Below are 26594 nucleotides of genomic sequence, written 5' to 3' on the forward strand. Positions count from 1 at the left end.
TTAGTTAATAATCTTGAAATTTATAAAGCATATGTGTCTACTATGTTAGGGCATTTACAGCGCTGACCCTTAAACCGTCTACAACTGTCCCGACCGTACGATCTGGACGTGTTCTGCATCAAACATGTTCTTGTATCGGTCTATTCGACGATCCGGGCGCATTTTTCTCCGCAAACCGAAGATAGGGAGCGGCGTTGCAGGCGTCCGTATCGTTGTCATGCCCGTGCCTGATTATCTCGGCCCACCCAAAACCCAGCTCCCTCGCCCCCGTTTTTTCGCCGGTGGCGACGTGCACGCATTCATGCCGTTGTAAAGCGGCGGCTACACATTCACACCGGTTCAGAAAGGACACGACCTATCACTGTCCACATTGAAGTGGCAAACAGGGTGCAAGTCCATCTAAACAAGCCTACTCGCTTCAGTCAAATGGGCACAATCTGTTTGTCTTCCACACTAAACCCGCGCGTTTGTCGAGAAAGCTACTCCAGCCACATGTCTGTTCGCTAGCCGGCCGGCATTAAACACAACATCGTTCGGCTCCGTCGCGTTCGTTGGATACAGGTTAGCCATCTCTCTACTCCACTTCCCTCATGGTTGCAGGCCGCTACATGCCAGCTTGTAGTGGAGGCTACTCCGAGCCGGTGCATGGTTCAGCAACTCGTTGTTCCAAGCCAACTCGACATTGCTTGACGAATTGCTCCAGGCCGGCAAGCGGAGGAGCTCGGCGGCACTGTCATCGTGGCTGCTGTGAAGGAGGCCAGGTCGTACCGCGCCACCATCCGACCATGCCATCCGTTGCCAATATTGGCTGACCCTCACCATATCGGCGTAGAAAGAAGCCGGCTTCATGGAGATCGAGGACGCATCGGCCAACACGGCCCTGCCTGACACCATCAACAAGGAAAATTAGAACATGAGAGGTCGTCTCCGCTTGGTTTAAATGAAGGCAACCGTTGGGGCGTCGGTCGCATGCACACCCAATAACTTCCCGCTCGCAGGCCACCATCGTCCCCCACCGCCAAAACTAACCCGCATTCATCCTTCACGGAAGCGGGGCACTCCCTCGGGCAGACCCATATCGCTCTGATGCCACTCCGATCACTGGCGCTGCCGAAAATGGGGGAGCGGTCCTTTGCGCTAAAGCATATACCTCGGGGGGCTCATGAGAGTCCAATGAACAGGCTACCGGACATGAGGAAGACAAGGGGGGGTCTGCCATGGCCGGCCGTAGACTAGTCAATGGTATTCGTGTCGTGGGAATGGATACCCACCGGCGCCGGCCATACACTAATTTACCTTATTCCATTGTAGTTTTTCATTAAAAACATTCCAAAATTTTGTGCATTTTTTCCGGTTTATATGAAATGCATCGTGTGCGCATGATTTTTTTTGCGTTTTGTTCAAACAATGATTGAAGTGTATGCCGGCAATGTTGGATGACTGGCTCCCGCGTCGACTCCGTGGACTGGCTCCTCTATTCGTGGATGGATGTGGGAGCAAATATGCGGGTCAGCGTTGGAGATGACCACGCGACGCGGTGTTCAATTGTAAATGTGTGTACCAACATTTTCATTCTATGTAAAAATAGTGGACCTAGCACATGGATCTACTATGGGAGATCCCCTTTGGTTCATATATTCTAGTATCTGTTTGTATCTAACATTGTTCCCAATGTCATTTATAGTGCCCAATGTGTTTCATTCCCACGATAGATCCGTCAAGTTAATGACATTTCTACATGCACACTTTCGAAGCACATAGATAGAGCTGGGGAACGTGTGTTGCTCGAAATTGTGTTTGTAGCGACCTTTGCAACATGGGAGCAATGTCATTTATAGTGCCCAGCCAGCAGTAGTAGTCTAGTACCATATCACAGAATAACGACTTATAATTCCAAATGAAATCCACGTTTGGCCTTAAGCTTAAATAGACAATATTCCATATTGCTACAGAACTGATGAACCACATGTGTTTTCCATGTTATGACGAGACATTCAATCGTACGAGAGTATAAAAGAAAACCAGCTATAATGAAGAAAAATAAAACCAAAAAAACATGAAAGAAAAGAAAAAGGAAAACCAGAACGAAAAACAAAAAGAAAACCGAAGCAGATAGCGAGACCTACATGCGATACGAGTGTCAGCCAAGTAAGAGCAAGTCTAGGAGAACCCTCAAACCCTTAAAACAAAAACCAGTTTTAAGGATTGAGAATTGCACATTTTTGACACTTGTAAGGGTTGAAAAACAGGGGCAAAGACTAGAACCCTCAAACCCAACCCTTATAACGGAATATTTCGTTATAAGGGTTGGGTTTGAGGGTTCTAATCTTTGCCCCAACCCCAACCCTTAAAACTCTGATAGGAAACATATTCAGAAATGAAGATGTATACCATTCTACTTCACATCACTTCTATTCATGCCAAGCATATCAGCCTTATTTTATCTTGCAAACTCAGCATACTATTATACATTCATAAATTCAGAGATCAACATGGCAATAGTCAAAAGTATCATGTGTACATCCAATGTTTGTATATCATTTGTTTGTAGTTGTACCCTGCCCTATAAATATTCCATTGTGCTCAAATTCAACTGAAAACAACTGACTATCTTCTCCATTTGTCACTGCAGAAAGTGGAACATTTCAACATGTAAATGGACATATGCAGTGAAAAAACTATAATTGGAGAAATATATAAGTGAAAATGGACATGTGCAGTGAAGATAAATTTAAATGAAAATAGATATGGCAGTAAATGTACTAACATATTTGTATCTAAAGATATGTGCACCTGAACATATTAGTAGCTGAAAAATGCAATAGAAATGAACACTTGTTAAAAATGCAGAAGGGAGGGGAGGCCGGGGCGTGCGCGGCGGCGGCGGGGCGAGCGCGGGGGCGGCCGGGGCGTGCGCGGCGGGAGCGGGGCCGGCAGGGCGTGCGCGGGGCCGGCAGGGGGCGAGCGCGGGGCCGGCGGGAGCGGGGCCGGCAGGGGCGAGCGCGGGGGCGGCGGGAGCGGGGCCGGCAGGGGCGAGCGCGGGGCCGGCCGGGGGCGAGCGCGGGGCCGGCGGGAGCGGGGCCGGCAGGGGCGAGCGCGGGGCCGGCCGGGGGCGAGCGCGGGGCCGGCAGGGGCGAGCGCGGGGGCGGCGGGAGCGGGGCCGGCAGGGGCGAGCGCAGGGCCGGCCGGGGCATGCGCGGCGGCGGGGGCGCGGGCCTCCATGGCGGCGAGTCGGGTGCCAGGAGGCGGCGGCTGGAGACGGAAGTGGGATGAAAATCCCTCCCGCGCTGGAGAGGAAGTGGAGTGCGGGTCGGGGACAGTTTCTCCCGCCAACCCTCACTTCTACAGGCTGCGATGGCGTTTGCGGGTTGGACCTTTAATTTTTTTACGGGTTTAAAGGTTCTAGTCTACGTCGTTTTGTCGACGAAAACTGTAAAAAACGGTTATTTTTAAGAATTTGAGGGTTCGAGGGTTCTACTAGACTCGCTCTAACAACGCCAATGGGTGGGCCCACTAGACATCGCACGGCTGGAGATGGCATGCAGTAGCACAACAGGAAAAGAAGAAAAACACGGGCGAAACCACGAAGCCGCGAGACAGTGGTGACCACCACTACGCTACCACGTGTTTCATAAGCTCGCCCGCTGGTTCTCCCTCACGGCTGCGTCCACGAATTTTCTTGGTTTGATCGCCGGATGGTCGGTATGTGCATACATTTTTTTTTTTGGCATGGTAATACGTTTTTGACTCTTGCTTGTGACGGAAGCCACATGTTGTACAGTATACTGAATACATGGTAAATTGTACGGACTTGTGTCCGTCGTGTTCATATGGGAGCAAGACAACAATTTGGCTCCGGAAGAAATTTGATAAACTTTTGCTCTCTGCATAACTCTGGAAGAAATTGAAGCCAAAGTATTTAAGGTCAACGTGGTAGGGATGTTCAAACAAAGTAACAAACTAATGCAGAACCAGACACGTGCCAATTGCAAGTCCCTCTCAGAAATTAGCCGATCATCTTTTATCCAAACGTGAAGTTGGTCACGAAAAACTTGTACAAGCAGAATTCTCATGCATGCTGGTCCGACAGATTGGTCATAACTATCTTTGTCCATTGTGCTGGCCAGACAGACTGAGAGGATCTGGAGCTGGACCAATTTTCCTAATGCCTTCCATTCCCACGATGTAGGCATCAAGACGCCCACATTTCTGCATGCACACTTTCCAAGCTCATAGATGGACACAGGGAGAGTGTGTTACTTGTAATAGCGTTTGTAGTGGCTTTGTAAGATGGAAAGCGGGACTCACAATGCTCCATCTTGTACAGGTGTTAAGGCTGTCACAGAGGCAAAAAATACATTGATGGTGACGAGGCAAAAAATACATTGATGGGGACGAGGTTATGCAGATTCAACGCTTGGAAGGACATGCGGTATTTTCCGAGTGTTTGTCCATGAATCCAACAGTGATGGGGACGAGGCATCTGGAAGTGCTGCATCCGGTATCGACGAACAACGCAATGTGCGAGTCGAGCTGTGAGCCTATGACGCCGAGCAAAAGCTATGACATGAGCAATATGTTTACTGTTCATACTGACAAGGAGTTCATATACGTTGCCAAAGGACAGGAAAATTGTATGACTGATAATGTAAATAATTCTACAATAAATACTAATCTTTTTAGTATAAAAGTGCATTGACTTTTAAAAAATATTATACTACAATGCTAATGGGAGTTGGAGTATTTCATGTGTGTAGCAGGATAATCCAAATGCATCTTCAAATCAAATTGTGTCAAAGGAAGGATTGTGTTTTCATTTTGAAGAGGCATACAAGTTTTATAATGCGTATGCTAAAAAGAAAAGGAATCAGTGTCAGGTGGACACATGGAAAAACGAGAGCATATGATACCTTATCTGCTAGGTGTTTAGTTTGGGACAAGGAAGGAGTGAAAGGAAAACATAGCACACATGAGACAAGGAAAGAAAGAGTAAATTTTTCTAGATGTTAGATGGACCATCATGCCAGCAAACCCGTAGACACAAAATATATGTATATTTTCATGCATGCTTCTCAAACCACGGTACTTAGTTCGAACTGCACAGGGATTAATTGAAGTAAACATATGCTTCAGACAACGGCCAGCATATCATTAAGATGCACACTTAGATCAAAGCATAGGTTCACAGTAATTAGAGAAGAACAACCAATTGGGCACGGAGCAGTATATGTTCATCCAGATTCTACATGAACTAGTGATGATTGTATATGCCTAGAGGGATCCATGGGCACCATGAACTTATGAACTTCGGATGTGCAAGCTATATCCGTGCAATCAGGCCAACAAGGCTTAGGTGCGCTCAGCAGCCCGCAGTAGTTGCAGCACAGCAAGGGTGACACGAACATGCCGATGACGTCTAGGTAGAGCGTGAGCGACTGGGAGCAGCCTGATGCATCTCGACGCCGCGGTAAACGAGGAGTTGTTCCGGTCACCATCTTCGCACGTAGACGGCCAGCAACGTGCCATCTGGCCCCCATGGACAAGCAGTCCGTCAAGGTCATCTGGAGCAGCCGGTCATGGATGACAAATGGCCACAGTCAAGACCGGCGGCGACGAGCTCCTCTGACTTGATGGCGGGGACTTGATCCTAGGGCCTGGTCGGCGCCACCATGGACGAGTAGTCGAGTACTCGTTGGTGAGTCCTGGCGCACGCCCATCGCCGGACTCCTTGCGTGGGGCCATGGACGTGTGCCATAAACCCTACAGCTAAGTACCCGCTCGAGCCCACGAAAGAAGGCTAGGATTGCAACCGGGAATATCTAATTGGGATTCAAAGTTAATGAAAATAGGATTAGATGCTTTGAGATAAGATATTCCACGTGTCAATCATCCAGTAGGGTCTTATATTATTGTCTATGACACCTGGTCTCATAGGATTTTTTTCCCAATCAGATGTGCTATTTTTTCTCCTTTTGCATGTAAACATTAATTACTCGCTCTATCCGTATACATAGGGTCTAATGTCTTCTAACTTTGACCAAATGTTATGACAATATTATATAACATGCCGGTTACATATACAAAGTATCAGAGATAGATAATATAATAGTATGAAATAATCTAAAATTATAGATACATTAGGGAGTATCAGTAGTGAAATGCAATCTCAGAAACCGCACGAGAGTAGTAGCGGGCGATTCTATTAGCCATGCTCTCATATGGCCATCGCACAAGAGGGGTTCTGTAGACACACTATAATACAAATTTTCCAAACAACTAATCCGAAACTGAACACGTGTAAACTGTAACTTCCTAGATGTCCAAAGTTTAAACTCGCAATAAACTCATCAGTGGCTAATGCGACGTATTAATAGTTGGGGCTAACATGCATGTACTCATCACTTTTTAAAAATAAAACATGCATGTATTTATCCACAAATTCGCACAATTAGCCGATCATCTTTTTGTCTTGAAGAATTAGAACTTTAACCACTTATAAGCAGAACCACATTTTTCTTTTTCTTTTTGATATGTACAACAAGGCTTAACTGAGAGGACTACAAGCAGAGCATACATTTGCTGACAGTGGAACCAGGTACAGGGAGAAACACAAAGGAGTAGAAAGAACTTTTCAGCAAGTGGCTCAAATCTTGAGTTCAGTACACACCATGTTGTTTGCGGGACAATGTACTAACTTGGTAGATATTTTTTCTCTCCCGATGTCTCTGATTCCTACGTGTTCATTGGATCAATTTAATTATTCTCTCGTTGTCTTCTTTCTGTATGTTCTGGCATCTATTCGTATCTTCACATATGAAGGAGGAAATATCAAAGTGTGCACACGAATTACCGAACCTTGGTAACTGCTCGTGAGGCTGTATACTTTGTTATATAAGGAAATCATTATTGTACAGGTGAAGGTTGGCGGAGAATTTAGTTCTTAGTCAAGTTGAAGTTGCCCTTAGTAGAGACTCGACTGGGTTTGGTGGGACACGCTAGTACACAGAAGCTATATTTACATCCTGCGATGAAGACACCAGGGCTTTCCATTGTGCTTTCAGTGTATCTGGAGGCAAGTAGGTATCTGGATCCACTCGTGGGACTAGGGAGAGCCCTGGCTGGATCAACAATTATTGGGGAGCTTAAAAGCTTGCCAGCGAGAAAGCGTCGTTGAGACGCAATCCAAGGCCAAAGAAGGGAATCGTGACAACCACTGGCTTTTAGCTTAACTAAATTAACGTTCTTGGACATTGCTAGTTTGCTATAATAATCATGAATATACGTGTTACAAACTTACAATGTTATGTCTAGTCAGACAAGCACATGTGGGGGCCAACTATGCTATTTCCTCTTATAAAGCAAGAGAGATGTGACCAACTTCGCTTCTTGTGACTCGTTTTAGAAATCACACATATGACGGGCCCCTTTCCTTAGAGCAACTCCTACAGACGCGCTCTTTTAGTGGCGCGCTGAAAAAATATCACTTTTTGCGCGCGGGGATCCAAACCGGCCTTGAAGAGTTAAAATCAAGCGCGATGTAAAGTTGATTGCGCGCGCGGAGCAAAATGGCATATCGCGCGCAACAAACCGATAGATGTGACCCACTTCGCTTACTGTGACTCGTTTTACAAACTACATCTGACGGCCCCCTTCCCTAATGGCATCATAGTCAATGGCAAGGAGCCAAGGAGTGGGTTCTCTAGGTGTCGCCTGTAGTGTTTTACATTGGTTTTGTTCTCCTCGATCTGCTTCATTGTTGGTAGTGTATGCTCTAGCTCCCCCTTGCTGTGGCATGTTACAACACAGTGATGATGTGTGAATGATACATACAGGGACTGAAGTGCAAAGCTGTGGAATTAAGCGACAAGATTAAAAAGCAAGCACAAGCGCAAATTACATAGAAATTTGAACTCACGGGACCTAAAATTCATGGGCACAAATTAGCTTGACGTTCTTTATGAGATTTTTCAAAAAATAATTGAGTGATAAGAGTTTCCTGCATTAACATATGCCGCCACAAAAATGAGGGTAAATATAATGTCACGAACTGGAAGGTCACGAGTGGAGAAAATTAGCCCATGAAGAAATCTGCTCACGTGAAAAAGGAAAACGAACCATCAACTGACACGTCATCCTAGGGTCGCTCGGGGCACCGGCAGAGAAAGGCAGCTCTAGGGAAACGGAAACTGAAAGACGCGGGAGGCTGCTGCAACTTCTACCATGGCAGCAGTTCGCGCCGGCGTTCGATGCAACTGCTACAACTGTTTCGAGACAATTGTGTGCTATTAATCTATGAATCAAGCTGCTCATGAATCGAGCGGCAGATCGGCGTTAACTTTCTAACTAAATCCACTTATGTATAGAATAGAGAGCCAAGTTCTTCTTGTTTTATGTCGGTGATTCTTTGGATAAACTTTTGCTGTCTGGATAGCTAATGAACTCTCTCAATTAGGCGATTATCCTTTTTTCTCGTGAAGTTGATCATGAACAAGGTGTACAAGAATAGGGTTCACGTCTGCTGGCCCGACTCATTTGTCATTGGCATCTTCGCCCATCATGTTGGCCAGCCGGACTATTGGAAGGACGTGAGTGACGATGCAAGTATGCAATGATGGACAAGGAGAAGCGGCCGGCCGGAGGAAGAACATACACAGGCCCGCAAAGAAATTACAATCAGATGTGTCGCGGTTCAAATGAATGCTTAGTAGATGTTTGAGAGGGGCCTAAGAGCAACTCTAGCAGACCCCGTATCCCGCCCCGATCCGAAAAATAACCGCCAAAATGCTGGTCGGGGCGGAAAAACCTGCCCGATCAGACCCCGCATCCCGTCCCGGTCCACAAAAAAATTTGGGGGGCGAGGCAAAATCTCGGTCCCAACCCGCGTATTCGCGGGTTTCCCCCTCGCCGCTGCGGTGCCCTGCATATAAGCGGAAGCGGTTGGTGGGGGACATTTGAGCCCGCACTTTCCCCTACCAACCACCTCCCCTCTCCCCCCTCGCGCCGTCGCCACCCCGTCGCCCATGATTCCGGCAAAAGCAGCCGGCAGGACCTCGCCGAAAAAGGCCGCCACACGCACGAGGCCTCCCTCACCCCTGCGTCGATGGGTCGCCGGATTTGTGGATCTATGGACCTTCATTGCGGGGACGCTGGATTTGGCTTTTGCCGGCCGCTGGTGGCTGCGCCAAGCGATAGAGTGGTCGGGGAGCATCTCCCGTAGCCCCGACAAGGGCACATCACCGCATGCAGGGACGGGTTCGTCCTCCCGGCGCCACCGGCGATTTGCGGGCATGGATTCGTACGGCCGTCCACCGGGCTTGGCGCTCCCGTAGAGGCTCTGTGGCTCGCCGTTGCCGCTCATACAATGCGACGACTGCACGCAGACAATGCTGTGGTTTACTTCGGCCACGCCGAAGCACCCCGGATGCATGTGCAACGTCTACTTGTTCCGAACAAAAGATGGAGAATGAAGAATGTAAGATCAAGAATCCACAGATCAACAATGAGTGCATGGAGAAGATATTGCTTCAACTAGTTGGAGGAGTTATGAAAGTTGGAAATCTTCCAAAATGCATACTTGTGGTTCTTGTTTTCTTTGGTCTTGCTATTCTAACAAAGATGTGGTGATGTCTTATGTATCCAATGTTGTTGAAAAAGCAAAGAATCGCATTATGTTGGATCAAATTAAGATGGAAATTTAGATTTTCCGGGCTGGGAGGAGCTACGCCGGATCAGACCCCGCAAAGCCGACCCGTAAAAAACATATTCCGCGAATATGTTTTTTACGGGTCCGTTATGCGGGTTCTGCATCCGCGGTCGTGCGCGCCGGTCCGCAAAGGCGTTTTTCTACGAACTCGTTTTGCGGGCCAGACGGATGTGGGGTTTGCTAAAGTTGCTCTAAGAAGGCCAGTCTGCCTGGTGACGCGATAACTGAAAATGATGTGTGATCGATGTACCCTTTGGTTTGTGTCTACATAGCAGTTTGTACCTAACACAATTTTCCTAATAGCTTCCATTACCACGATATATGCATGCACACTTTTGAAGCACATACAGAAGGCAACGCATGTGTGTTCCTCCGAATAGCGTTTGTAGTTTCCTTTTGTTTTTAACTGGTTTGTGCAGTGGCCTTTGTAACATGGAAACTGGGGTTACAAGCAAAGGCATTTATATTGTCGGCCAGCAGTAGAAGTCTAGTACCATATCACAAACCGCAGATTTATGAATCAATGGTCGCAGTACCTTCATTGGCTATGAATTTAATTCAGCGATGTATTACATATCCAATGTGTTTCCACATGACATCGCCGTTCGAAGTAAACAATATTGAAATTATGAAGTATACGTGTTTAAAATTTATGGCGGGATCTTCAATCCTACTACAAGGGAATACACACAAATTATGAACTCGGAAAAGGGTTGGTCATCGTACATTCATTATCGGCTTATCTTCATCACACAACATCGACGTGACCAAATTAATATAGGTTCATCACATTAAAATCAAAGTATTGTAGTGACCAAATGTTATTACTACAAAAATATGTACATAAAGTTCATACATATTTCTCATAAAACAACATACAACTATCTAAAGCATTGAAATACAACAACAAATGCGATTAAAACCGTAACTAAGATAATAATCGATCCAACAACATAATGATACTAAACCCCTTGATTAATGACATATTTACTTTCTAATCTTCAAGCGTATTCCATCCATCTTGATCTTATGATCATTTACGACTTCGGCACCATTCAACTCTAATTTCATCTTCTCTTCTTCAATTATTTTTAATTTTTCTTTCAAATGATCATTTTATTTTTCAACTAAATTTAACTTCTTGATAAGAGGGTCTGTTGCAATTTCCGGTTTACATACCTCCTAGATAAAACTATCTATATCAATTTGATGGGCATAATTGTCATAAACACAAATGAAATAAATAGATATAAAAAACAATATACCACATTAGAATCATAAACCGGACAATGGCCGTCCAGGATGGATATCAAAAGCATGGCACTATATATATAACAAAAAATATACAAGTAATAAAATTAAACAAGTAACTATCTAAATCATATAAATCATATATTTTTTACAAAAATGATAAGAACAAGAGTCTCACCAAGGTGGTGGTGGTAGACTGGACGACGCAGGCGATCGACGGCGGTGAGGACGGGGACCTGAAGAAACTAAGTAAACCACACCTACACATATGCAAACTAAGAAATTAATTTAAGATTAAATTGCATTTAAATCAAGTAATCTCCCACATAATTGCTCCCAAACTAAAATCCATAAATCACTATACTTATAGAGCATGAAACAAGTAAATTAGCAATGAGAGATGAAAAGATGAAGTTGTTAACCTTCTAGAATCCTATGATAGATGGGGTGTCGCCAAACTTGACAAATCTTGGCAAAAATGGAGGATGATGAACTCGAGCTTGGGGAATGACACACAGATGAGAGAAAGTTTGGAACCCGACTGGAGAAAGGAGCTTTATATAGGGAAGACTTTAGTCTCGCAGGGCCCCCAGCATGCCGCAACCCATTTAGTCCCCATTGGTATCATCAACCGGGACTACAGGTCCATTTGAACATGGACTAATCCTGGTAGTGCCCCAGTCCGTTCATAATCGTTGGAACCGGAACTAATGCTCACATTAGTGCCGAACTCAAACAAACCCGACCAGGACTAGTGCTCCGGATGAAAGTTCTGTTTTCTGATTATGTCTATAAAGGGGGGGGGGGGGGGGGTGAAACCCTATTTTGAGGGCTTTTAGTCGCGTTGTGCCAGTGAAGACTAGTGTCCCTCCTTGTCTAGGTCGTGGTTTCTGACCCTCTTTCACCTTAATTGTTATTTGAACAAAAAGAGAACAATAATCATTAGACGTGGCTAGGCAGCGCAGCGGCATCCGTTCGCATAAGAGAGAGCTCTATACGAACATTGGAGCTGCCGACCCATAACTAAAACAAGGCGGGGCGGACGTCGGACGGACAACCGATCCAAACGGATAAAAAACAGACGAAAACGCTTTTCTTTTGGATCGGCCCGTTGGAGTGCTCTTATCAACGTGAAATACAACAAGACAGAGTATGAAAAATCTTAATCTATTTTATGTTTTCTAATAATCAATATACTCAACACAAGCAAACAAAGCATTCGCTTAAAGCCAAGTTAGAGAGCGCGTGCCAAGACAGCATCCACCACCAGGGCTACATCAGGAACCATCCCCGTCTCCATTTCAGTACGCTGCCCTTTTCGATCCTGAGCAGGTCGCCGGCCGACATCGCCCTGGCCCCGGTGACTGCAGGATCTGGGCTCGATTCTCCTGTTGGGGCAGGAAGCCACAGGTTGACCAGGGGAACTAGGGCGGTCTGCCAGCGGAAACAGAGAAGTAGATGGGCAAGGAGAAATCGCAGTGGCCGTTGCTGCTGTGGCCATGGTTCGCATGGAGTTCGATAGGATTGACTGCTTCGAGACGATTATGTGATGTTAATCGGTGAACTGTGAGGCGTGCGTTTGCCTATTAATTCTTTCTTGCCTATTAATTGTTGACTTGTGTTTCTAACTGAAACCACTGGTTGTACAGAATGCCTAGTAAATTGTACATACTTCCTCTGTCACAGTTTAAAAAGCATGCACATGTATCTTGATCGTCAATTTGACTTGTATAAAATATATTATTTAACATAAAAATTATATCATTAAAAAAATAGAACATCTAAAGTTTCTAATGATATTTTTTTGTTATATATGTCTATCATTAAATTGGTCAAATTGACGACCTAGGTATATGTGCCAGACTTGTAAACTGAGACGGAGGGAGTACTTGTGTCCGTCGTGTTCATATGGGAGCAAGTCTGCAAGAGACCTATTTGGCCGTGATTCTTTGTATATAAGCTTTTGCTGTCTGCATAGCTATGAAAGAAATTACAGCAAGAGTACTTAAGGTCAAACATGGTAGGGATGTTCAAACTGTTAAACAACTTGTAAATACGGTGCTGTTATAAACCGTGTCGAATTGTTGGGCTGTTGAGATTGGATCCTTGAAGATCAATCCACCCCGTAACAAACCTTGTTGTAATCCGATATAATCTGTTGGCTTCAGCCCCTTTTATAACACGCAGCGCGTCCCTGTCCAAAGGTATACGCTTAACCTATCATTTTCACACAAACAAACTAAACTAGAAACGGAAACTGCAACTCCCTTGATCAGTTAGCCGATCATGTTTTATCCAAACGTGAAGTTGGTCGTGTACAGCGCTTACAAGCAGACTGTTCATGACTGCTCGTCTGACTGATTGGTCAGGAGTATTATAAATCATGTTGGGTAGCCAGGCATAGAGTGCAAGCGGGCAACGCGCAAGGAGAAGCCACTGAACAAGATGAATATGCAGCTGAAACAATTTTCCTAATGTCTTCCATTTCCACGATAAATGCATCAATAGACTCACATTTCTGCAAACACACTTTCCAAGCACATAGATGATGGAAAGGAGAGTGTGTTTACTGTAGATGTAATAGCGTTCCTAGTGGCCTTTGTAACATGGAAGCGTGGGTTAGAAGGATGACATTTATACGGCCGGATAGCAGTACTTGTCTAGTACCATTTCAATGAGCAATGATATATGATTCAGTGGTGGCAGATCCTTCGTTGGTTATGAATTTAATTCAGCGATGTATTACATCTCCAATGTATTGCTTAATAATAAGGCTGAGTACATCAATTGATGGAGAGGTTGGGTTAATCCTTTTTAAGGGATCTGCAATGCTGGCCTATAGATTCGCTCCAGCATCCGTCAGCAATGATATAAGATTCAATGGTCGCAGACTTGCAGTACATCCATTGGAAATGAAATTAATTGAGCTATGTATTACACATCTCCGATATATTTTTTTGCACGACGTAAACATTTTGCATTCGACTTAGCTAAATAATATTGAAAATTATCAAGTATATGTGTCTACGATGTTAGGGCATCAACAACACTGACCCTCAAACCATCTACAACCGTTCGGACCGCATGGTCTGGACGTATTCTGCATCAAACACGGTATTGTATTGGTCGGTTCAATGATGCAGACGCTCTTTTTTCCGCAAAGCGAAGCGCACGCGGGGGAGGGGGGAGGCTGCGGCCCGTTCGTATCATTGTCATGCGCGTGCCTAACTATCTTGGCCCACCCAAAACCCAGCTCCGTCGCCCCGCGTGCGTTTTCGTCGTGGCCACATGCACGTATTCATGCCGCTGTAGAGCGGCCGCTACACATTCACACCGGCTCAGAACAGACGCGGCCTCTCACTATCCATATTAAAGTGGCACACGGACCAGAGAGCAATGCCGGGTGCACGTCCATCTAAATAAACCTACAAAAATGTTTATGAATTCCAAAAAATTTCATGCATTCAAAAATTGTTCATGTATTAAAAAAGGGTCGTGAATTCAAGAAAAATGTTCATGAATTCAAAAAAGTGAATTTGAACAAATGTTTGTGAATTCAAAAAATGTTCACAAATTCATAAAATGGTCACGTGCTCCCGATCGATTTAAATTTGTAAAGAAATTTTGAAAACGATAACATTTTTTAAAAGTTAGAATTCATTACATGAACTGCTTTGTCCTGAAATCGGTTTTGGGCGCATTGAGGAAGGGACGACTTTCATACGATTTTCGGAGTGCCATGTGGCATTCGAGAAGTTCAGGGCAGGGATGCTAAAATTAGCTATGATGCAGTTGAGTTCATCAGGCAGGCAATTGGAATGGATAGCGCTACACCTGGTTTGAATTCGAAGCTTGACGATCCAAGAACATGCAGTTTTTTCACACAGTACAAGTAAGAGCATCCTGTCCCAGCGGAATTGTTCGGCAATCCCCGTCACAGCAACCCACGGCGCCTTAGCAGCCCTATATACGAGCACAATACCGTATATCAAATACTCCCTCCGTTCCTAAATATAAGTCTTTAAAGAAGTTTCATTAGTGGACTACATACGGATGTATATAGACATACTTTAGAGTATAGATTTCTTTATTTTGTTCTGTATTTAGACTTTTAATAAAATATCTTAAAAGAGTTATATTTAGGAACGGAGGGAGTAACTCATATCCAAAACTCCCACGTATTCGTGTGATCAATCAATGTCCGCTCCACAGCTTGTCTTAGCACGTAACATAGGGCCACATACGGGGAGCACGCGAGCTCGCCCGTCTTAGAGCATCACTAATAGTATCCTTAAACCCTCAAACCAGTTTAACGGTTGAGAATCAGCATTATTTTAGCTCTTTTAGGGGTTGAAAACACAGGCGCAAAGACTAGAACCCTCAAACCCAACCCTTATAACGGTTTCTTCTCCATGATCGGCTTCTTCTCCATGGTCAGCTTCTTCCTCTTCGGGACGGGTGCGGGGGCGACGGACGCGGCGCGGAGCCTGTGAGGACGTGCGCCCGCCTCCTCTTCACGTCGACGTGCGTGGAGGCCACCATACCGGCACCATGGCGGCGCTCGGGGCGGGGGCGGGGCGGGAGGCGGCTGCACGGGGGCGCTCGAGGCGCGGCCGGGCGCGGGATTCGGCGGCGGGGGCTAGGGCGGGAGGCGGCTGCGCGGGGGCCCACGAGGCATGGCCGGGCACGGGATTCGGCGGCGGGGCCTGGGGCGGGAGGCGGCTGTGCCGGGGCCCACAAGGCGCGGCCGGGCACGGGATTCGGCGGCGGGGCGGGGGCGCTCGGGGCAGGGGCCGGCGGGGCCTGCATGGGCGGCCGCGGGGCGGACGAGGGTCGGCGGCAGCGCGTGGAAGGAGGAGGGCTCGAGCGGTTGAGGGATTTTCCCCTCCCGCGACGCGTCGTTGACCAGAATCAAGGGCCCCGTATTTTTTCCTCTCAACCTGTGTTTGTGCAGGTTGGGATGGAAAATGAGGGTTGGGCCTTTTTTTTTAGGGTTTACAGGTTTGAAGGCTTTGTTCCGCGCCAACTTACGGCCTCAACCCTCAAAAAAATAGTTAATTTAAAGGTTTGACCGGTTTAAGGGTTCTAATAGAGATGCTCTTATCACCATTCTCCAGGTCAGGTTTCGTCTTAAATTTAGAACAAAAGACATGTCATGCAGTGAGGTAGGGAGAAACCATTTCTACACACGGGACCTATTTGATGACATGGATAGGCTACATGGCAAGATAATTGAGGTACTGGGGATGAACTTCTTATATGTATAAGTCGTCTTAAATTTAGAGTACAAGACATGCCATGCAGTGTGGTAGGGAGGAACCATTTTTACACACGGGGCCTACTCGATGACGTGCAGATGCTACATGACGAGATAATTGAGGTAGTGGGGGTGAACTTCTTATATATATATATATATATATATATATATATATATATATATATATATATATATATATATATATATATAAGATAAGATAAGATAAGATATAGAATTCATTAGTAGGTGGTTTCGCTTGAGATTGCCCAGGCGAAAAGAAAGGTGATCCCGTTTTCGCCAGCTTATCCAGTTATCTTGCGTCGTTCTTTTCTCCGGACGGCGTCGCCGTTGACGGGGGAGGAGATGACACCGGTCGGTCTGCTGGGTGGACCTTGGTAGGTGGTGTCCATGGCGGCAAGGACTAATATGCCAAATCTATTCAACGTGAGGTTACCCTTGTACTTAATGGTGGATCTGGGTACCTTGTTGTTCTGCCTTGCTGCAAGGCTTCAAATCTGTTGGAGTTCATCGACAGCAGTGTCTCGGTGTGGTTGAGAGCTATCAAGCTGACGTATGTGATGCTGCACTGGCCCCTAAAAAAATGTGGTTCCACACTGCTGGTTCATCATCTCTCTTGCGTGCTGGTCCGTTTCAATTGAAGGTGAAGACTTCCCGTCCGTCATTAACCTGTGCGCTCATCCAAGGTTTCTGGCTGGCTCTACGAGGGAGCGGCGTGCACGGATACAATGAGGGCATGTATAATGATTGATAAGATGATCCTATTTTAAGTCTTGCATGTAATTTAAAGATAACAAAAAAATATCTTTATAAAAGATGAGTATTCGTCTAGAACAGTACACGCACCCATTACCCAGGCACCACACCGTCCACTAACAGCACATGCCCACGAACTAACTGACCTACGACGTGGCTAGCACAAGGCACACACGCAGCTAGTTGATCCGCACGCTCCGACCGTGCGAGCGACGCGGGCTTGCCCAACAGATCACTGCGCTACTCTTGTCATCTCCAACAGCCGCGGACTCCAACCTTTTTTTTTTCATCGAAGATAGGGGCTTTATTTAACCTAATATAGTGCGATTACAGTCAGCCTTCAGGCTGTTAAAAAGAAAATCCGGACAGGACTCAACCCAGCTATCAGTGCCCTCGAGCGTACAAGCACGCCTCGCACACAGATGAGCTCGACCAACATGTCGCACCAAAAAAGAAGTAGAACTAAAAGTAATATCCTTCACTTCGTTCCAGATAGGCGCCGCAATAGAACGAGAATTACGTCGCGAATTCCATAAGTTGACAAGTTCCAGGCTATCAACCTCCATTATCACATGTGAGTAACCCCGCAGCTGTGCAAAAATCACCCCCTCGCGGAAGGATAATAGCTCGGCAATGAAAGGATCTGAGATTCCTGGCAAAGGTTTACTCCATGCTCCAAGGAGAGCAAGATGAGAACGGGCGACACCACCAGCCCCTCCCGACAAGGTATCTGAGGCAATTGATCCACCAGTATTAATCTTGATCCATCCTGCCTCTGGTGGCCGCCATAACTGAGCTCCGGGCACTGATCTTGCCCTAGGAAGCTCCAAAACCGCGAGAGTGTCATGTACTCATTTGATCGCCTGGACTGGATCATAGCCATCTCGATCATGGGTCCATCTATTTCTCGAAGACAAAATAGCATGCATGATAGAGATCACCAGGCATCTATTTTCTGCAGTAAACATTGGGTCTAGCAGAATATCTTGCGCCCATGTAAGTGGATGCAAATTAGGGAGATGAAAATCAAACCTTTCCCGGGCTGCCATCCAAAAAGCTTTTGCATGGACACACTCCACCAAGGCATGCTTCAAATCTTCCCCCGAGGAACGGCAGATTTCACAAATGCCACGAGGCTTTATATGCCGATATTGCAAGGTCATTGAATCTGGTAGAATCCCCCGTAACACTCTTCATCAGAAAACCCTAACCTTCGGCATCACTTTGAGCTTCCAGAGATCAGTCCACAGCCGTTTATTTGCCGATGAAGATTCGGTGATCGTCCCTTCCCCTATTGAGCGTAGCTCGTTGCGGGTCACAAGAGAACGATACGCTGATTTAACAGTGTAGATTCCTGATTTTTCTAGAGCCCATGCCAGACTGTCCTCCCCACCAGATTGGCTTAAAGGAATATTGAGAATAGCTTCAGCCTCATGGTGAAAGAACAATTGACGTACCAGGTCTATATTCCAAGAATTGTGATAGGGATCAATTAGGTCCGAAACAAGCTCAAGGGGTGCAGTACCCATCCGGCCTGTAGGCTTCGGAGCCGCAGTATTTGGGATCCATGGGTCATTCCATATCGAAGTAGCAGTGCCATCACCAATACGGTGTACCAGACCCATCTCCAAGGCTTCTCGTCCAGCCACAATTGCTCTTCACGTCGCTGACGCCCTTGCCAGAACCGTGGCTTGAAGAAAATCCGAAGTTGGGAAATATTTCCCCTTGAGAACTCGAAAACAAAGTGACAACGAATGCGTCAAGAGTCTCCAACCCTGCTTGCCCAACATGGCCAGATTGAAAAGTTGCAAGTCTTTAAACCCCATTCCTCCTTTGATCTTTGGTGTTGCCAGTTTATCCCACGAAAGCCAGTGCAGTGATCTCTTATCAACAGAGCTTGCCCACCAATATTTGGCCATACACTAAGTGATCCCCATGCACACCTGTTTAGTAAGTTGAAAACAACTCATACTAAAAGTCGGGATTGCTTGGGCGATGGATTTCAACAATACCTCTCGTCCCGCACAAACGAGATTAAGCTCGGACCATCCCCGAACCTTGCCGCGCATACGTTCGTTGATGTGCATGAAAGTCCCGTTCGTGATATTGTCGATTGTCGTGGGCGGTCCAAGGTATCTTTCCGAAAAGGCTTACACAGTGATCCCTAGTTCAAGCTTGAGATCCTCGCGAAGCATATGTGTTGTATTTGCACTGAAGTAAATCGAGCTCTTCTCCTTATTGACGGCTCGACCCGAGCAGTCAGCGTAGATACGGACACTAGTGGGGACAAGGCCTATAGCCCCGGCCCGTAAGGGGCTTTAGTCCCGGTTCACCAACCGGGACTAAAGGGGCGGGACTAAAGGCCTAACCTTTAGTCCCGGCCCTGTTCCAAGCCGGGACCAAAGGTGCTCCACGTGGGCGCCTCGGAGCGCCCTCAGGGGCAGGCCCTTTAGTCCCGGATCTTAACACGGACCGGGAATAAAGAGTTTCTGCAGATTTTATTTATTTTAGGGTTTTAGGGTTTTAGGGTTTAGGTGTTCGCACTAGTGGGGACGGGGCCTTTAGCCCCGGCCCGTAAGGGGCTTTAGTCCCGGTTCACCAACCGGGACTAAAGGGGTGGGACTAAAGGCCTAACCTTTCGTCCCGGCTCTCTTACAAGCCGGGACTAAAGGTGCTCCACGTGGGCGCCTCGTAGTGCCCCAGGGACAGGCCCTTTAGTCCCGGTTCATTACACGGACCGGGACTAAAAAAATTCAGATTTTGCTGGTTTTTGTGTTTTTTTTGAATGAAATTATTTTTGGGTTTTAGGGTTTTAGGGTTTAGGTGTTCGGGAGATTAACGTGATGCCTCGTTTGGTGTTCGGGAATTAGTTTTCATATAATTTAAATTGAAATAATTATGCATATATATATATATATATATATATATATATATATATATATATATATATATATATATATATATATATATATATATAAGATTAACTTATCTTACAAGCGATCATATATATACAATTATATGGAGATCTGAATTATCGGGACTAGAGCCCGTCTATTCGATTACATGGACGAACATCAGTAATGGCCCCTATTTACACTAAATCGTCCTTTGTCTTCTATAGCTTCCGTCCTCAGAAATCCCGCAAGCTCCTCTGCAACAGCAATCGCGCGTTGCTCTGGTAGGACCTTCGTCCTCATGGCCGTGTGCTATATAAGAAGAGGAGATGAATATGAATATCAATCATGATAACAAAGAATGACGGGTAAAAATAGAGGTGTGAATGTTCATTGCTTAGGTCGAATATGTGATCCTTGAGCTCAGAGGTAAACGTGCGAATGGTCTCGCAAACATAGTATCCGCATGGCATAGATGCGTTCCCCGTGGCTGCTGGTCGCACTTTACGAGAATAGAATATATATAATCAAAATAATAATCTAGCATCATAAATGTATTGAAAATTAATAGAAGTATATCATACTACTACGTACCTGAGCCGCTCTAAAGGTCAGCTTCTCATGCTCGATACCGGGAGTCACGCACTTGAACCGCTTCCAAACCCTGCCCGACAAGGATAATGATTTGCTAAGTTTTTCATTAATTGATATATCAGAAAATCATCGAAAGAGACCGATAGAGCGCAAGAATGATTGAAATTACCCTTGAAGCATGTCCTGCAGGCTTTGGAACTGTTCCAAGGGTCTCGATAATGGGTCGAAGGCATCAACTCTTCCCTTATCAATTTGAATGTCCAACAGAATCCAATAGAAGCTGCACATGTATATGTATATATATATATATATATATATATATATATATATATATATATATATATATATATGTGTGTGTGTGTGTGTGTGTGTGTGTGTGTGTGTGTGTGTGTGTCAGTAACTTATCAATTACACTTATAAGTGAATGGACAGAACAGAGTAAAGACCCTCACCTGAAGTTGTATGGAAACAGTATGTGGTCACAGAAATTTTGATCTGTTAGAAACCTTAGAAGGTTTTCCTCCGTCTCCTTGGGATAATTAGTTAGCGTCGCTATATGTATTTTATCTGGGTCAATAAAACCAATATTTAGGATGCTCTTACTTTTACAATCCAGAATCTTCATTCTGCATAATAGAGTACAAGTTATATATAGACAATGAATTGAAATAACTAAACAAGTTATATGTAGACAACGAATTGAAAAACTTACAGACAATAGCAACTCATAAGCGATTTGTCGAGGGCGTCGCCATTGTACATCTGGAAGAGTTCATCAAAGTCGATATGGATTTGTTCGGGGTGGCCGTAGTACTCCTGTGGGACACTCAGCACGATCATCGTTCTCCCATTCTTCGATTCACTTAAGTACCATTGATGCAAGTAACGCATATTTGTTGGGAGATCATCTTTGCTCACCAAAGGCTCACCCATGACAAACTGTGGCTTAGGGGCTACCACAGCCTTGGGTATCCTGTCGTCTTGGGAAGACAGCAATTCTTCAACCGAGACACCACATGCAGCCGCCAACTCCTTTGCTCTTTCTAAAGCTAGCCCCTGCACCGGAGGGGGAACTTTCTAGGTTAACAACTTGAGGGGTGGGATCGACTGTTTGGCCTGTTGTCCAAGCTGAGGAACGTCTGATTTTTTCTTGCTTGTAGTTGAACTTGATTTGCTCCCACTTGCACTTGCACGTGATCTGCTCTTTTTCACTTCCTTCTGCAATGTATAGTCATCAGGCTTATGGTGTCAGTCATACTGTGATGGAAGGGTCGTGAAGTATTTTGCAAATGCTATTTGCTTCTCGGTGTATTCCGGGCGGGGCTCGGGTTCCTTCTTTTTCATCTGCGCATCATGATGTTCCTTTGCCATCCTGGCGTTTTCCTCGGGGTTACGATCATAAGGTCTGATAGGAAGATTAGCATGACGTACCTTTGGGAGGGGCGACCGTTTGCGCTTTGGGGTGCTTTGTGGCTTAGGAATCGTCGGCGGAGCGTTCTTGGTGGCACACTCCCGCTTAGTATCCGGAGCGGGCGGCGGCGGAGACGGACGACCCAAGTCCGGCGGCGGTGATCGAGATGGACTTGTGTTGTTCTGGCCGACGTCATGTGGAGGGCTTGCACGTGATCTGCTCTTTTTCACTTCCTTCTGCAATGTGCGTGTATAGTCATCAGGCTTATGGTGTAAGTCATACTGTGATGGAAGGGTCGTGAAGTATTTTTGCAAATGCTATTTGCTTCTCGGTGTATTCGGGGCGGGGCTCGGGTTCCTTCTTTTTCATCTGCGCATCATGATGTTCCTTTGCTATCCTGGCATTTTCCTCGGGGGTACGATCAAAAGGTCTGATAGGAAGATTAGCATGACATACCTTTGGGAGGGGTGACCGTTTGCGCTTTGGGGTGCTCTGTGGCTTAGGAATCGTCGGCGGAGCGTTCTTGGTGGCACGCTCCCGCTTTGTATCCGGAGCGGGCGGCGGAGGAGACGGACGACCCAAGTCCGGCGGCGGTGATCGAGATGGACTCGTGTTGTGCTGGCCGACATCATGTGGAGGGCTTGGAGGTAATGGAGGTGTAGGTGACCTGCGACGACTCGGAGGCGGTGTTGTCCTTGGGGCCGAGCCTGGAAGCTTGATGTAGTTCTTGTCCCATAGGATGACTCCACCCAGTACTTCTCCGAGTGTCCTCTCATCTTCGGGTCCAGCTATGTCGAGCTCCATATCATTAAACCCCGTCATGATTTCATCCACCCTGACTTTAGCAAAGCCAGCTAGAATTTCACGGCCATGCCAGCGTGCATCAGGGCCAGAAGGTAAAGCTTGTCCGATGGCCAGCTTCATGGATATGTTCTTGAATTTCTTATGGAGTTCACATGATGTTGACTCCTTGATTCCATACACGGGGTAGCCGGGACCGCCCTCTATCATTCTTCGTTCATCGTCGGGCGGGGCCTCAGATTCAGCCACGCTGCTTTTCCGCTTAGATGGGGCGCCGGTAGTGTCAAGTGCAGGATCTTCCTGGCACGGTACTCCTCTAAGCTCATCAATCTACTTCTGTTGCTCGTTAATCCAGGCAAGCAACTGGTTGAACTTGTCATTCTCCTCATCCTGCTTCCGCTTCTTTGCTCTCTCTCGGCTTCTGTAAGTGTCTTGGTCTCTGGCAAACCCAAGCCACCATGGGTAAGAAGGACCGAAGCCTCGCGTTCGTCCTCCATGTTCGTCAATGCCGAGGACTAGTGTGAGCAAATCATTTGCAGTGAACTTTCTTTGTCCCTCCTTAATTTCTTTGTCCCTCCTTAATTCCTTTCTCCTCATCTGCAGTGAACTTTCTTTGTCCCTCCTTAATTTCTTTCACTATCCTTTTCCAATTCTCCCTGGGTATCCTAAGATTGTCATTGCAGATGAGGTCCCCTGTTGTTTCGTCGTACGACCCACCAAGCGCAAGGAACCAATTTCTTGCTCTCAATTCCCACTCATCACGGAGTGGTTCAGGTACGATGCCTTTATCTATCAGATCTTGCTCTTTCTTATCCCACTTTGGGATGGCAGTCTCATAGCCCCCTGGCCCCAGCTTGTGGTGATATTTCTTCTTGTCGGCATTTATCTTGTTCTTTTCTGATAATGCTTGGGCATCTTCTGACTCCTTGTACTCTTGAAATTCCTTCCAGTGATTCGCCTGCTTGGCTAGATACCCCTCGAATACTGGCACTTTCTTTGTCTTCAGATAGTTTTTCCATAGCTTCTTCTTCCAACTACGGAACAGTTCGGCCATCTTCTTTAGAGTCCACTGCTTGACTTTGGCCATCAGTTTGTCTGCGGCGTCTTCATTCTCACATTCTGGCAGGTTGAAATGTGACATGATATAATTCCAAAGATTATCTTTGTACCTTTCGGCGACATAGTCACTATCGGCTGCCCCTTTGCGCTTGTTCCACTCCCGAACGCTGATCGGGACGTGATCCCTAACTAGAACTCCGCATTGCTTCTTGAATGTGTTAGCAGCATTCTTAGGAAGCTTGGGTTCGCCCGTAGGCATTATCACCTCAAAGGTGTAATGCGTCCGTGCATCCAACTTTCTAGTCGGGCCTCGTTTCGTAGATTTGCTCGATGTGGAGGCCTAAAAGGGAGAAACATTCGTCAAATGAATATATGTGTATACAATATAGAGCTATCTCCAATATTTTTCACATATTACAAGTGATTATCGAACTTCATATGTATACCTCGCCGGACTTTATTATTTCTTAACCGGCTTCTCCATCAGTGGAGCTATCACCTTCTCCGTCATTGGACCTATCTCCTGCCCCATCGGCTTCATCTTCGTGTCGCTCGACCTCCATTCCATATCCGGAGTCGTTTATATATGACGTCGGAGATTCAGCTGGTTCAACGTCGGGGCCGTCTTTGATTATATCTTCGAGAAGTTCTTCCTCTTCGAGGTTCCTGATATGTGGATCCATAGTTCTGCAAAAAACGGACATTTGATTAACTAATAAACTAACAAACTATATAAGAGGGGTTGGAAACTTCGAAGGCTCGTTTTATATAGGAGGACCTTTAGTCCCGGGTCTTGGCTAGAACCTAAACTCTAAAATACCAGCCGGGCGGAGCCCAGTCCCGGACACTTAAGCATATACAATAGCAAAATTAAACTAGTTCTATTAATTTTCTTGCTAAAAATAAACTATTAACACTTAAGCATATACAATAGAAAAATTAAAGTATTAACACTTAAGCATATACAATAGCAAAATTAAGCAATAATCTAAGAAACACTATTAACACTTAAGCATATACACTATACAATAGCAAAATTAAATGACAAAAAAATATTTCTTCTTCTTGTAACCCTAAACTAATTTTTCCTCTTCTTATATTTTCTCCTCTTCTTCTACTTCTTCTTCTACTTCTACTTCTCCTCTTCTTCTACTAGTTCTCCTCTCCTCTTCTTCTATTTTTCCTCTTCTTCTCCTCTCCTCCTCTTCTTATTCTCCTTTTTCTTCTTTTCTTCTCCTCCTCTTCTTATTTTCCTTTTTCCTAATTCTACATATTACTAACCCTAATAATCTAGCACAAACCTAATAACAATAGGAATTAAATGACAAAAAACAATCTTTTTCTTCTTTTCTTCTCCTTTTTCTTCCTTTCTTCTCCTTTTTCTTCCTTTCTTCCCTTTTTCTTCTTTTCTTCTCCTTTTTCTTCTTTTCTTCTCCTTCCCTTTTTCTTCCTTTCTTCTCCTTTTTCTTCCTTTCTTCTCCTTTTTCTTCTTTTCTTCTCCTTTTTCTTCCTTTCTTCTCCTTTTTCTTATTTTCTTCTCTTTTTTCTTCCTTTCTTCTCCTTTTTCTTCTTTTCTTCTCCTTTTTCTTCCTTTCTTCTCCTTTTTCTTATTTTCTTCTCCTTTTTCTTCCTTTCTTCTCCTTTTTCTTCTTTTCTTCTCCTTTTTCTTCTTTGCTTGTGCTGGCCGGAGTGTTGGGGAGGAGGGGGCGTGGGGCTTAGCGGCCGAAGGTGTCGACGGCGCGCAGCGAGGAGGACGGGGCGGCGCGCGGCGAGGAGGGTGGCGCGTGGCGAGGAGGACGGCGGCGGCGAGCAGGACGACGGCGACGGCGGCGAGCAGGACGGCGGGCAGCCTGACGGCGTCGTCGAGTTCGTCGCTTGCCGCGCCGGACAGGAGAACGAGAGGAAGAAGAAGAGAAATGGACGATTTTGGTTCGAAATTTTCAAACTCCCGCTTATACCGGTGGATCTTTAGTCCCGGTTCGGGGCTCGGTCCGGGACTAAAGACCCCTTTAGTCCCAGGTGGAGCCACGACCCAGGACTAAAGGCCCTTTTTCGGGCAGACCAAAAGGCGGGAAGCAGGGGCCTTTAGTCCCGGGGCGTGGCAAGATCCGGGACTAAAGACCCCCTTTAGTCCCGGGTGGAGCCACGACCCGGGACTAAAGACCCTTTTTCGGCAGACCAGAAGGCGGGAAGCAGGGGCCTTTAGTCCCGGGGCGTGGCAAGAACCGGGACTAAAGTATTGCCTATATAAACCCTCGCGCCTGCCCACCATATCCCCTGTTTTTTGGTTGTTGAAGTGTGACCATGGCATGCTCTTGCCACTCTAGTTCATGCACATGACGTGTTCGATGAAATGCCCGAGCCACTCTACTTAAGCTTTCTCCTCTCCAAGCTCGACCTCCAAGCTCCATTTTCCTTAATATTTGTCTAGGTTTGGCCGTGCACCAACTGCGAGCACCACCGTGGTGAGCCTCTTGTTCTTATCTTCTTTTTAAAATCAAAAAAATCTTACTTGTATGATTTAGATACATACTTGTATAAATTACTCACTTTCATTATTTTTTGTTATTATATAGTGCGATGGTTTTGGTATCCGCCTCCGTCGGCCCTCGACCTGTCTATGATTCGGATGTGGTATATATTATCTTTTATAACTATTTTTTTTATTCAGTGTTTATGACAATTATGACGACCAATGTGACATATATTTTTTTAATCTAGGAGGTATGTGAACCGGAAATTCCAACACACATCAAAATTATTGTCGAGAAGTTAAATTTGGTTGAAAAAGAAAACAAATACTTGAAGAAACAATTGAAAATAATTGAGGATAAGAATATGGAACTGGAG

The sequence above is a fragment of the Hordeum vulgare genome, chromosome 7H (assembly GCF_904849725.1).
Source record: "Hordeum vulgare subsp. vulgare chromosome 7H, MorexV3_pseudomolecules_assembly, whole genome shotgun sequence".
In the NCBI taxonomy this organism is placed as follows: Eukaryota; Viridiplantae; Streptophyta; class Magnoliopsida; order Poales; family Poaceae; genus Hordeum; species Hordeum vulgare.